The 6,749-nt window shown below is 39.2% G+C and overlaps 1 long non-coding RNA gene across 1 annotated transcript; it reads left to right on the forward strand.

Moving 5' to 3' along the window:
• The first annotated feature begins 1,158 nt into the window (after positions 1-1,158).
• Positions 1,159-2,417, forward strand: LOC140621237 (uncharacterized). Its single transcript, XR_012020981.1, has 2 exons — positions 1,159-1,433; positions 2,243-2,417. It is a non-coding gene; the product is annotated as an uncharacterized lncRNA (long non-coding RNA).
• The last annotated feature ends 4,332 nt before the right edge of the window (positions 2,418-6,749 follow it).

The raw sequence follows: 6,749 nt of genomic DNA on the forward strand, positions 1-6,749 counted from the left end.
TAAACTGGTAGTCTTCACCTTTGCTGAGGTGCAGCTGCTCGCTCTGGGCTTTTCCAGAGTGTTGAGGGTGATTTTGAATCCCGAGGGGGCAAAGGTTCACAAATAGCACCAGAAGCCGCTGTCAGTGAAAAATGAGCAAAAATGAAGGCATAAGAGGTGCTCATTTTCCCAAGATTTAAATAATGCTCATCTTTTTACTAAATGCTGTTTGGCCCGTAGCTTATTTTATTCTTAGGTGCCTTAGCATTTGAGTGTGTCAGAGCATCACTTTGCATTCTGTGTGGTTCACTGAGCAGATACTTTTTATGAAAAAGAGGAGCTAGTAGGAGATTCTTTGCTCCAGAGGTTTTTTTTTTTTTACAAATATCCTGCATCTGAAGATATTCTCAAGCCCCTGGATGTGTTAATTGTCCTTAAAAATTACCACCACAGCCATTACTTGCTGGTCAGAGTCCTTCAATTCTATCTGCCCTCCCCAAACACACAGTTTAAACCAGCTACTACATATAATGCTACAGAATCAAGAATGTGGTGTGGTGGCTTCCAATAATAAAATGCAAATAGGCAATCATAGAAGAGTTAAGTTCTAATGCAAAGATTATATCTTAATGTACTGAATGCTGCTGTAACTTTTGGGGCAAAGCATAATTTTTTCAGGCTGCTTTTCCTGGGAAATGGGGTTTCCAAACAAGCTACTTTACAAAAGGAAATCAGTTAAGAACCAGCAGAAATTTAAGTACTCTGTAATAGGAAGGAAAAACGTAGCCCCTGTATGTGTAATGCAATATTCTGGCTTGTAATTAGAATTCCCCAGGAATTGAAGCACATGGGTTGGATGTCTCAGAAAATGAACAGGAGTGATTATAGGCAGATGAATGGTCCAGAAATAGTTCAGAAAGCAGTACATTGATGTACAGTCCCAGAGTCCCCAAGAAAACTCCCAGACATGAGGATTTTGAAGTGGAGATAAATGCCCCTCAATATATTTTTAGGTAAATAAGAAGAAGAAAACAAAATCTTTTCCCTTTTTTTTTCTTCAAATTGGTGTGAAACTTGCTAAATTGAAACTACTGGTCTAGGAAATAAAGAAATTAGAGTTGACACCAAGATGTAATTTTTCCATGCAGCTCTTCGGAATTCAGAATCGTCACAGTGGAATGTCAGCTATTGTTTATGACGGGACACGGCTGTGACGGTCCATAAATAATAAATGCTCGCTTCATCTTCTATCCAGGAGCCTGGGATGCATGGATGACCTTAAAAACATTGCCTCTTTCTCACTGGGAGTGATTTGAGGACTTTTCTGACCAATCAAGGTGGAAACCAGGCATTGCTCCCGTGAAACACTGTTCATGTCATTGACTACAAGAAAACAAACTAGATCAGCTGTGTTCTGATGTCTTTGGAAGTTTCACTAACATTCTCAAATGAGAGTAAGATAAAATAAATAGGGATACTATTTACCAGCTGTATTGTCCTGACACCTCAGAATATGTAACTGTGTGTATCAGCCAGGTTCCTAAGAGAAATTTTCAACAGAGGAGATTTTCAACAGAGGAGATTTAGTGTTAGGTTGAGAAGGGGTCTAACCTTGGGTGGTATAAGTGCCATTTATAATGAGGAGGGGGCATCTGCTCTGAGGTTATCATTTGACCCCTGGCATGCACTGCAGTGAATGCAGCTTGTCCTGCTTGTCCATGGGCATCTTGTTTGGTACCTGCCAGGCTATTGGGCATCAGCTGGCACCTTTGATGATGTCTAGGTCCCGTTACACCTGTGAGTTGAGGGTCTTACATTTTGCATCTCTCTCATCTCAACTCAAACTTATCTCAAAAGAGATTATATCTCTTCTGGTTCACACTTTGGCCTTTCAAAAGCCCGAGAAACTTCGGCTGCTTTCTTTATACCACCCCAGAGTATATAGGTCTCTCAGTCTCCCATGGGTCCACCTTGAAGTTCTATTTTGATCACCATCTCCCTGTACTGGCAGGCTCCCTCGAGGCAGCTTACACTCTTTCCAGGATATTCCCTGGAAAGGCAGGCCCAGCTGACTTTTCCTGTTACTCTGCCAAACCTCCTTGGGGGTCCTATTATTCTACTTTGTGCAACCAAGGCCTGGGGAAATAGGGTATTGGGCACTGTCTCAGTGACCCACGTAGCATCTGAAACCTGGTCTTGTGTCCTCCAAATCCTTTCATTTCTTCTCTATTTTATGACTTCCCTTTCTTCTCTCCTCCTTCAGGACAACACAACATACTCTTAAGAAGATCACACTTTAGGAACAAAAAGTGGAAGGGGGATTGATGTCAAAACATTTCTACTTCTGAGGGGTACCTCCTGTGTTTAAGCAAGGGGTGCTGCAGCAAAAACAAAGCATATGTTAACATCTCAATAAATTATCCTGATATGAAAAAAAATTATCCTGATATGTGTTGAAGTCTTAGAAGCAATTATTATAGTTATTCCATGATATGATGGAAAGATAAAGAACTTTGAATTATACTTTCATCACTTAACTTATATCCAGGGAAGGAGTTTTAGGAATAAATATTTTGATAATATTGAAGATGAGGATAAGGCATCAGACTTAATTGTCAGATTTATATCAGGCTTGTAGAAAGAAGAAAAAGGGATCAGTCCAATATGGAATATTTAAATGATTTTAGGATTTTGTCCTAGTAATTGGAATGAACTTAGAAATCTATAACTCATTGTCTGTGATAATTAAAGGTGGAATTGCAAGAGATCCTAGATTATATATAGGAGTGGGAAAGAAATTCACAACCAAGATTGAAAACTCAGATCTGTAAAAGAAAAAATATGATATATTTGTTAAAAGTTAAAAATAATTATAGTATCTGATTCCATAATCAAAGTAAAAAATAAATGATGGATTTGGAAAAAGTATTGGTAATACAAATGACAAAGGGATTATAAGCATAATCATACACAGGACACTTAAAACTGAAAAAGACAGGCCAGTAGAAAAATGAAAAAGTATATGCTCAATAAACACAGAAAAGTTGACAAGATGTATCAATTCACCAGCATTAGGCTGACAAAAATGAACAAACAAACATGGAAATGTAAAGTCCTGTCTTGGGGGACACACACATATTCATCCATTGGTGATAAGATTCGTGACCTTCTTCTGGAAAGAGACATAGCAGTGCCTACTAAAATTAAAACAAAAATGTAGATATCTGTAGACTTAGCAAATTCCTTGATTAAAAATGTATTCCATGGAAATAAAAAGTCAATTACAAAGGGAAATATATACAAGAATATTTATCACCATCTTGTTCATAATAATTAAATTATGGCAAACTCACAGCCTAGAGAGCTGTGCATCTACTAAAAGGAATGAACTAGAGCTATATTAGTCATCTTGGAAGGATTGCCACGAAATATTGTTGGCTAAGCAAACAAAGAAATGTGCGCAAGATGATCTAATTCTTATAAAATGATAACAACTCTCCCATATAAGTGATTGAGTGTACATGTGTGTGATTAGAGAGGTACACTGTCAATTTTAACATGGGTTACCTGGAGGAGTGGTGTTGGGGCTGAGTAAAGGAAAGATGTTAGATGGAAAGCAAGGAAAAAACATCTGGACTAAAAAAGCAGATGTACAATCCCCAAATAAAAATACACACACACACACACACACACAGAAATTAGGGGAAAAAACGGATAAATTTAGTTCTGTGCATACTGACCTTTGTGAACAGTCCATAATTTGTCAAGTTTCAATTTACAGAATAATATATATAGTATACCATCTTTGTTAAAACAAGTGAATAATCTCATATATATGTGGATATATGTTTCTATATGTGTGTATATTCATGCACACACATTGTACAGGGAAAAGTACAGACTGCACTTAATATTGCACACTTTAGGAGGTGAAAATGAAGCAAGCACAGGATTGCCTCATTATTTCTTTCATTATACATTGTTTGACTTTTTATACTCAACTTCATGATTTTAAATTTTAAATAATAATGTCTAACATATGTATGACTTCTAGATTCTACAAGTCTATTGACCTAATCAAGTAATGCACCAACCCTGGCCTATGGTCAACATTACCTAAGCCAAACTCTGATCTTATCCCAAAGCAAAATTTGTTTTCCTTACACTAAGTGATTGCTAAGATGCCATTTCCCCATGTATCTTCTCACCTACTTCTCATCAGTAGCCTGAGAGGTATTATTATCCTCATATTTATATATATGGAAGAAGGAGTCAGAGGACTCAGTGACTTGACAAATGTCACAGAGGACCTAAATCCAGATCTCAAATTCTATTTTTTCCCCTTTCAATTATATCACAAATGCTGCTATGGAAGTGCTTTCCTAGTTCCTTCCAAAAATCCAACACTTGCCTAAGTCCTGGCTATGGATGGATATTCATGCCACATAGTGATACATATTCTCCCCACCATCCCAGTTGTCAAGAGATCATTTATTTTTTTCCAATCTCTAATACCTTCTTTTCTTCCCCCTCCTTGACTGAATTCTGTCTATTTGTGAAGTCGTTTGGATACCTTCCAAATGTATGGCATCAAAAGAAGACACAGCCCTATTAGCTACCTCTGTTTCAAGAAGAATAGCCTGTTTCTTAAGAAACTACATGATCAAGGTTTCCACAGCCCAAGTGCCAAAGAAATAAGATGAATAATTCTAATAAAAAAGGCTTTATAGCCTCAGGCTACTACCATGAAAGAAACAGAAAAGTAACCAAAACAGAAGGTTGGTATGGACTGAATATTTGTGTTCTCCCTAAATTCATATATTGAAGCCCTAACCCCCAGTGTGCTGGTATTTGGAGGTGAGGCCTTCGGGAGGTAATTAGAGCTAGGTTAGGTCATGTGAGTGGACCCTCATGATGGAATAAATGCCCTTATACAAAGAGGAAGAGACACGAGTGCTCTTTCTCTCCACTATGAGAGAATACAGCTGGAAGACAGCATGCAGAAGAGAGGAACAGTGCCCCGTCAAGATACTAATCTGCTGGCACCCTGATCTTGGACTTTCCAGCCTCTAGAACTGTGAGAAATAAATGTTTGTTGTTTAAGCTTCCCAGTCTGTGGCATTTGCTAGAGTAGCCTGAATAGACTAAGACAAAGCTGTAACTAGGAAATAGAAATCACTGATAAAACATTTTCATGTTTGCTATTAGGCAGTAGGACTGCTGCACGTACATGTGCACTTTTATTTCTTAAATCATATATCATACTTGGGGTGGGCAGGATTCTAAGATGACCCCCAATGAGTCTGTATATAATCCTATTCCCTTGAAAGCAGGCAAAACTTGGGACTTGCTTTAGGCCAATAGTGGATGGCAAAGGGGATGGGATGGTCAGTCCTGTGATGGCATTACATGATATAAGAGTGTCTTAGCAGACCACAGAGGGATTCTCTTGCTGGCCTATGGAATGAGTAAGCTGCCATGTTGTAAATGAGTCATTTGGCAAGGTTCTGCAGGCAGCCTCTGGGAGCCAAGAATGTTCCCACCTGGCAGCCAGCAAAGGAACGCAGGGACCTCAGTTCTACAACCCCAAGGGGCTAAATTCTACCAATGGCTCCATGAACTTGGAAGAAGACCCTGAACTCCAAAATGTGGGCTGAGTGACACCTTCACTCCGCTTTGTGAGACCCCAAGTAGAGGATCCAGCTACACCGTGCCTGGACTGCTGACCCATGGAAACTATGAGAAGAGAAACATGTTTTGTTTGAAGCTTCTAAATTTGTGGTAATCTCTTATGCACCAACAGAAAATGAATACAATAGGTAACAAGTACAAACCATGATGTCATGGAAAACGCAGCTCTGGAACATAGGAGTCTTGGCTTCATTCCTCATGTTCCAATGAACTTGCTTTGGGGCATCAAGCAAGTCACATAGCCTTTGGAAGCTTCAGGGACCTGCTATGTGAAATGAGGGCCTCTTCGAGATCTCTTTAAGGTCTTGTTGCTGACACCTCCTGGCTAGTGTTGACATTAATTACAATAAGATTGTTAGCCGTAGCAAATATACTCTATCAAATGCATATTATCATCATATATTTTAATCTGGCTCACGTATTTTGTTATTGTCATTGTCATTCTTCCCCTGCTCCCAAGTCTATGAAATTAGCATGCTCAGATTTTGATTTAAGAACTCAGGAAGAAGTCTAAGGACTAATTCAAAGAGGTGTTTAAGACAAATTGTGTGATGATCCTTGTCACCTTTGAGAAATCTCATTGTAAAATGGAGAAATAAGACATAGCTCAGGTCAAAGAAGGGCAAATGGGGATTTTACTTTCCAAAACGTTTTCAGGAATGTGAAAGATAGGCCAGATGTGATTTATGTCTCTACTTCTGGAGCATTGCACAATGTGGGAAAACAGAGCAAATCCCCAGCATCTCTGGAGAGAACAGTGCGGGTTCCCCAGGTGAGACTCTTGCATCAGAAGGCAGCACCTTCCCATCACCATCAGGATGCTGGTGGTTCAGCAGGTTCATCTTAATGGTGTGCACTTGCTCATTTATAAAGGAGAGAGGTGAACGACAGTGGGCCCACCAACTGTTTTATTGTACTTTGTCACTATTATGAAGCATTGTAGTTCATATTTAGTGTAAGTAATGAGGCTCGGAGAGGCAAAGCCACATGCTGCACAGGGTAAATGGTATATTCCTTCCTGATCCCACAAGGCGCTGCAAACAAAGGAGACTTCTGCTATAAATAGGACCTGGCTCAGG

This window comes from Canis lupus, chromosome 1 (assembly GCF_048164855.1).
Source record: "Canis lupus baileyi chromosome 1, mCanLup2.hap1, whole genome shotgun sequence".
Taxonomy (NCBI): Eukaryota; Metazoa; Chordata; class Mammalia; order Carnivora; family Canidae; genus Canis; species Canis lupus.